This window comes from Drosophila montana, unplaced genomic scaffold (genome assembly GCF_035044405.1).
Source record: "Drosophila montana isolate Dmon_TW-CO22-7 unplaced genomic scaffold, ASM3504440v1 contig_1409_1, whole genome shotgun sequence".
Classification (NCBI taxonomy): Eukaryota; Metazoa; Arthropoda; class Insecta; order Diptera; family Drosophilidae; genus Drosophila; species Drosophila montana.
The window spans coordinates 525,242-532,714 of NW_026996361.1; the positions used below are offsets into that span (position 1 = coordinate 525,242).

Genomic DNA, 7,473 nt, shown 5'->3' on the forward strand with positions numbered 1-7,473 from the left:
TCTTTAGCTGTCCTCTTAGCTCTGCGGCTGTCAGGCTCTTGATTTCTTAAGCTGCTATCGAGTTGTTTTTGTTGTTGTTACTTTTCTTGGTTATTTATTATGTTTGTACGTGTGCGTGCTGAGTATGTGTATGTGCTCGTATTTCGGTCGCCGCTAATAGTATGCCTCGAAAGGCAGGACACACTTGCACACACACACAGTCACATGTGGCGGCTACTTAATATGCGCACCTGAGCAAACACAACGCCAGGTCCAAACTTTAAGGCCAAACCACGCACTTGAGGTGTTCTGGGTATCCAAATAAAAACAAGCGTGTAGAACAACAACTTATGCACACTGTTCATTGTGATACCCTATATTTTTAAGTGTAACTCACCTAGAAATTTGTATTCTGATTTTTAAAGTTTTGATAAATATTTGAATCTATGCTCATCAATGAAACAAAACTCTAGATATCATTAACGAGTTATTCTATATTTTGAAAAAATTACACAGATTTTAGGTAAATTCTTAATTACCAAATTTAATTATTTTATATAATTTTTTAATTTAAGTATTTTATATATTCACTTCAATTTTGTACTTTGTGATTTAAGTTTTTTATATAAAAATTTAAATATTTTAATCAAAATATTTGAATTAAGATGAGAATAATTTAATGTAAGGCAACAAATTAGTAGGGAATAAATATATTCTAATACAATAAATAAAATGATATTGATATTTAATATTATTATTGTATAAGGTATATAATAAATTAAATAGCACAGCTTCATAAATAAATACATATATAGATAAACACCAAATAGTATAAACTGTTAGTGTATCTTTGTATCCATTAAGGTGTATATTTATATACATATTGTTCTTAAGAAGTCACACTCTTATACAAACTTGCTTAACAAGTATTTCTACTCAAACAGTGAGGGTAGAAAAAACTATATATCACAATGTCAGCGCACTTAACATAGTTTATATGTGCGTGTCGCTGGTTTAGAGCTCACAGCCCCCGCTCTACCCACTTAGCCATTATGCACACGTCGCGCATAACCATAACGATTATGCTAATGCTCTGCGAAGGGGTGGGCGGTGCAGGTGTTAAGGCTGGGGATAAGAATGGGGTTAGCTACCAGAGGTGGTGGCTGTCAGCTTGCTTATGATTTGCCTTGGCTTATTTTGAGCGCCCGCTCGCACATCGCGTTATTTACATACCTTAAGTAGTTGTAATGGGCTGCTGGTGTGGCTGCTGTTTTTAGCCCCAGCGCGACAAAGTGTTCGCGACGAAGGCAGCTGGCAGTGTCCTTGGCTGAAAGACGAATATGCGAGTTGTCTAACAGGCAAGAGTGGCCATTGAATATGTGAATGTGACTGTGAATGAGATGAGCTAGTTTTCATTATAACCACATTTGGTGTTGGCTTACTTTCGGGTATCTCATGAGCTTGCATTTAATGCGCAGCTTACTTGGATCACAGAAAGTACTACTTATTTCTTGATGCGTGCTTGGCTTTGCTTTATTCATAGCAGCATGCGAGTGGAATTTGCAGATGCTTCAACTAAAAATAAAGCACAAGTAACTTTTGTTTATATGACCGTGTGTAGTTGACATATGCAGACCATTTCTGAGTCCGGTCAATTATTATTGCACTCAGTTGCACAAACCACAATTTTGTTAAGACATAATTTCTCAAATCAAAACAGAAGGCTTTAGGAAATAATAAATATCTATAAATGTGAAAAGATTAAACATTCATTTTTATCTTATTTCATTTCGAAAGATTGTATTTAATTGATGACTTACAATTTTGCATCAGATAAATTAAAGAAGACCACATACGAAAATAGATGTATACAAAAAAAAAATAAATAATAATAAATATATCTTCTCAGAAGTATTCAAAATGATTGTTGATAAAGCATAAATTAAAAATATCCTGCTTAAAGGATTGTGACTCCAGAAAATTATAGTTCAAATGCAGTTATATCTAAATATATTATTCATGCTTTATTTCCTATTTATTTAAGTTTATATTTTCTGACCAAACCCTATTCTCATTTCAAATATAAGCAAAGTACGTTGAGGCACCGAACACAGGCTGAACAGGTAGTCTGAAGCACATTAGTTTTTAAATACTGGCAATTCAATGGCCCCAACAAAACTATAGTTCATTCGGCTCTGATGCCGTCAATATGGCGTCTTTATTTACGAGTTTTGTAAGTGAATTAGTTCAATTTAATGCAAAACATGATTATAAAATATTCAACAAAGCAGCTGGTGCCATGCCTTGCGCCAACTTTGCGCTGATATTAAACTGAAATTAATCTTCATCAAAAGCTTCGGGGCGCCCAGCTTGTAACTTTATCTTCGCCTTGCATATTATTGACGTTTACCCATTTAAGATCCAGTTACCGACGTTTTCTGTAGAAAATGGATTGTTCTTAAAATTATACTGAACAATATGTCAAGCAATTAGAACTATTTCTAAAGACTTGAGAGGCATTCGATTGAGGATGGTTTTGTATTAGTTTAATAATATATATCAAGTATATACATATATCAAAGTAAACTATTTGTACGAAAGTCTTGCACGTTTTGGTAGTATATTTAGTCAGAAGTAAAAAAAATATATATTTCTATGGCTGGGCACTCAGTGCAATATGCGGCTGAAGACCATTTTCCACAGTCGAGTCAAATATGAAGAGAAAACAAATCAAATCAAATGCAGACTTCGTCGAGTGGCAGTCGGAGCGGCAGTAGAAAAATTGTTCGGCAAACTACAACAACACAAATAACAAAAGCAAATTAATAGAAAACAATAACAATTCCCTTTATTATTATTACTGCAGTGAGACTGGGAAAACATACAGGGAACAAAAAAAGAAAACCAGAACACAGAACACGACTCACAGATTCTAACAGTTTCCAAGTGCCTAAGTTTTTGTGCTTATTTTTATTTTACTCTGTCTGCCAGCAAGTGTGTGTGTGTGTGTATGTGTGAGTGAGCTTGTGAGTGGGTATGTACGGGTGAGTGTGTATGTGTGTGTGTAATTTACAAAACAAGATGCAAGTAAAACACAAAATTCTTCTTCTCCAATGCGATGGCCTTGCCTAAAAGTCTGCCACACTTCGACGCCTTCTCCAGGGACTTTTTTAGGCAGATGCTTGTCCTGCCAAATGCTTAAACATACGAGCATCCTTTCATACACTTGCTAAGAGAGCATTATAATTCTTTCACATAATGTGTGACGCCTTTAAGGAGAACTCGATCAACAGACGAGTCCTTGTAAGAATTTCGGCTCTCTTGCAAATTAACCACAGGAGTTTTTGCACAGATATGTGACACAAGGGTATTTAAGTTTCGGCATCTGGCAAAAAACTGTTCACACTTGTTGTTTTTTTTTTATAAACTTGCCACAAACAAGGAATCGCTCAAAGTGCGAACAAAGTGTGTGCAGAAGCTCAAGAAATCAGGCCAAAAAATAAAAATAAGATAAGAGCAAGAAATAAGCGCATTGAATGCGTCTATCACAGCCAAACTTTATCCAGGTGTAAGTCCGCTTGGGGGTGGTGTATGGGGTGTGCGTGGTGTGCGTTGTACCGGGTACGTGCATTGCATTTCGAATGTTTGGTAAAAACAGCCAGCAGCAGCAGCACCAGCAACAGCAGCAACTTTATCTAAAGTACAACTTTTGGCTCACCCGCCCCAGCCGAGCACCGAAGCGGTTTCCTGTTTTTTGCCTGATTTGTTGCCACGCCCAATGGGGCGCACAGGGCTTTGCTGTCGGTAAATTTGTGTTGTTTTGGCAACGTTTTTTTTTACCCGCTTTAAACTGAAAATGAAACTGTTGTTGTTTATTTTACGTTCGTTGTAGTTTCTTTGGCTACTCGACGCTTCCCTCCCCCACCCTCTCACATTTGCAACATGTGCCAATGATTTTTAATGCGATTTAAGAATATCACAAAAAACTGCCATTGCAGGTTGATTTCAGTGTTTTTTTCTCTTCATACTTTATTTTTGTATCCCTGCCGAGAGGCTTAAGTCTGGCAGCAGAACCTTTTTTTAAGTGGCCAGCCAATGAAAATGTTTTCAAAGGTGAAACCGAGTAACATAATGTTTTGTAATGCCTTCTGATAGTGTCTCTGTGTGGGTGGGCGGCTGTGTGTTTCTGTGCGTGTGACTTTATTTAATGCCATTAACGCAAATTGAATGTTATACGCAGTTAAACCCTTTGAGCCATTGCATGCGCAATTGAGTTTTCGAATGTGCCGAGTAATGCCGCCTCCTGAGCACATTCGCCTCCAGACTTATAGCCCTGAACATTTTCGCATTACTGCTTCAGCGAGCCAAACAAGTAAGTGGCCCAAAAGATTGAATCGATATTGTAAATTACATAAATTAAGCAAAACGTATATATTCTAGAATGCACGTTGTTAAAATGCTTAAGATCCAGCCCAGTAAGATATTAACAAGATTTGCCAGTATATGAGGAGTAGAGTATAACTAATGAATGCCGATTTTGGTAAAGATAACTTTATAAACATGAAAGATACAGAAACATACAGAAACCTACTCTTATACCCATTCCTATTACAGCTATATGATAAAGTAGTCCGATCCGGTCGGTTCCGACATATGAACTGAAAGGCGGTCCTATGCAAAGTGTCAATACGATATCTTTGAGACTGAGGGACTAGTTCGCTTAGAAAGAGACAGACGGACCGACGTACGGACGGACAAAACTATTCCAATTCGGTTGTTGTTGATGATCTAGAATATATATACTTTATGGAGTCGGAGATGTCTCCTTCTATGCGTTACACATTTCATGGCACAATTATGATATCCTCTATATGGTTAAAAAAAAAGATAAGTGGTTCGGCTTACTTCCTGCCACATCCAAATAATTCGCATCTATATAGTTCATTATTTTAATGAAACTTTTAAAATTATAGTTTTTAAATGCATGTATACATAACACGCAAAACTTAATATCTACTCAAAAATGTTTAGAAGAGTGCACTGTGGGCCCAGAGTTATTTATGCCATAGGTCTGAGTCTCTCTCATAAATTGTGAGCAAAAATATGGTTCAGTTCGAGCTTGACTGGATTTTAGTTTCGGTTCTTAATAAAAATTGAAATTCCGTAGCAGCCTGGCAAAGCATACTTTTGAATGGAAACCTAATTTGGCAGAGTATTTTTATTGAAATTTGCAAATGTTTCATTCTTATGAAAAGTGCATTTAACTCTTTATATCATCAGCCGTTTATTCATTTGGCATCCAGCTGCAGCTGGCTGTGCCACTAACAATTTCATCAACGATCCAATAACTGCTAAGCAAACTCGTAAATTCCATGGAACATCCATGGCTCCAGCTAGTATTTCGAGCAACTTCTTGGCCCAGTGGCATTGCTTTTTCATTGCCAAAGTGCAGCAGAAGCAGAAGGTGGAGCCGGAGCAGGAGCAGGACGAGTGGCAGCGGGTAAATGTTTAGCATAAGCTCGTTTGCTGGCCTATTTCAATAATAATAAAAGCAAAATACTCGTGCTTGTGCAGCAATCGCGAAATATTTCTCATGAATGCCGCGCTTACATAAATATTTAAGTTGAAGCATTGGCACGAAAAGCATTTGGCCAAGACTTTCTCTCTCTCTCTCTCTAATAGAAGACGAGCGATGGAAAATAAAAGCCCTGCCAGCTGGCAGAGGCCATGATGAAAGTCTCCATTTAAGCCATCTTCTCTGCATATTGCATAGACGAGTAGCTCGCGCAACTAACAGCTGTCGAATGAGTGCGTGAGTGAGTGGGTGAGTGGGCGAGTGAATGATGTGAGTGTGTGCCTCAGTCCTTGGGCCAGAAAAGTGTTTTTCAATATATATGCCAGCTGTAACTTCAGACTGTTTGACTTTAAATGAGCACAAGTTTTCGCACTAACACACACATAGTATCTACACCTCTGCAACGCAGTCTTTAGCATACTTTCACGACAGCTTGTCATTTGTTGTTTACTTGTTTTCATGTTTTATATCCCATTTTTACTCCTCCCTGTTTTTTTTTCTTGCGCTGTGTTGCTTGTCTTGCCGCTGATACAGTTGGAAAATAGAGCTATAAGCCGAGTATCTATCTTGCATCTTGTTGCTGTCATTTCAGGCTAATGTCTTCGCTCCAGTTTCCTTTTTCGTGTTCAATGTCTGGCTCTTGTCATGCCTCTGCCCATCACTCAGCTACCCGCTCACCCACACAGCCCACTCGCTTTCCCCCGCTCTCGCATTTCTCGAGTATCTAGCCGCTCTTCATGCACGTCAGCATCGTTCAAGCCTGCTTAATGTGGCATTCTTTTAACCAAGTTTCCTTTGCTGACGGCATGCAGCAAAACTATTTCCCAGATACGAGTATTTCCTCTAGCTTTTATACAAATCAAAGTCTTAACGCTAATTGAATTTGTATATGCATTTGATATAGAAAATAATTTTTCTTCTCCTTTATTTTTAGCTCTTGTTGATTCAAACTACAACAGAATTTAAGAGGTAAGCGCATACAAAATTTGAAATATTACAAAAAATGTAGTTAAAATCATTTCAATAGAAATAAGGTAAAAACGGATTTTACAACCAATTTTAAAACCATCTATGTATATAAAATATATTTCATATTAACTTTACCATAGATGTCAATTTAAGAACTCAATAAGATTTGAATAGATATTCAATTTGTAGCCCAGGCATTAATATAGATAAATTATGAAGAATGTTATGTAACAATATGAATGCATTCATATAGACATTTAATTTATTATGCCCTTTGATAGCAGGGCCTAGTACATGTTCAAGATGATTATTATAGGTGCAGTTATCTATGGCTAAGCGTAGACAAAGCTTAATTTATATCCGCTTTCTGGAAGCAATGTAACATTTTCATACACATCTCTCCATACAAAGAGTAGCTAATTTTCACGCCTATTCGTAGCATACCTAATACCAGGAATTGCCAAGCGGCTTTGGAGGGTGGCTCCCTCCCAGCCGGCACAGAGATAAGCGGCTTAGGCTGTTCGCTTGAAGTGCCAACGAGCTGTGACTCATAAATACGATACAGCAACTGGGACCAGCAGTTTGGCTGAAGGATGTAGTCTGAGGTTGTGGCACATTCCCAGTTTGCTCTCCTATGTGCCTAAGCCGAAAAATGCCTTACGGAATTCTATCAATAATGAAATTCCTTGGCCAGCGCTCCTTCCTTTGGCTTGTTAGGAACTTTGGGTAGCAGCTGGCAGAGCCGACTCTACCCATTGAAATACACTTAAAATAAACCTGCTGGCTGCAGGCTAACTGCAATTAAGAACTCTTAATTGTTTATTAATGCGCACTTCCAGAGAACGGCGTGAAAAAATAAATTAATTTGCTGCTGTTTTAAATATGGCGCAGACGATTTAACATGCCACGCTTGCCTGCAATGGGAGTTGCAGTCGGAGTCGGAATCGGAG

General features: G+C 37.8%; 1 long non-coding RNA gene across 1 annotated transcript in view; it reads left to right on the forward strand.

Moving 5' to 3' along the window:
• Positions 1-6,523, forward strand: part of LOC135429138 (uncharacterized) — a 31,805-nt gene extending 25,282 nt beyond the window's left edge. Inside the window, exon 3 of the long non-coding RNA XR_010436372.1 lies at positions 6,489-6,523. This is a non-coding gene — a long non-coding RNA (uncharacterized LOC135429138). The remainder of the gene's footprint in view (positions 1-6,488) is intronic.
• Positions 6,524-7,473: the final 950 nt, after the last annotated feature.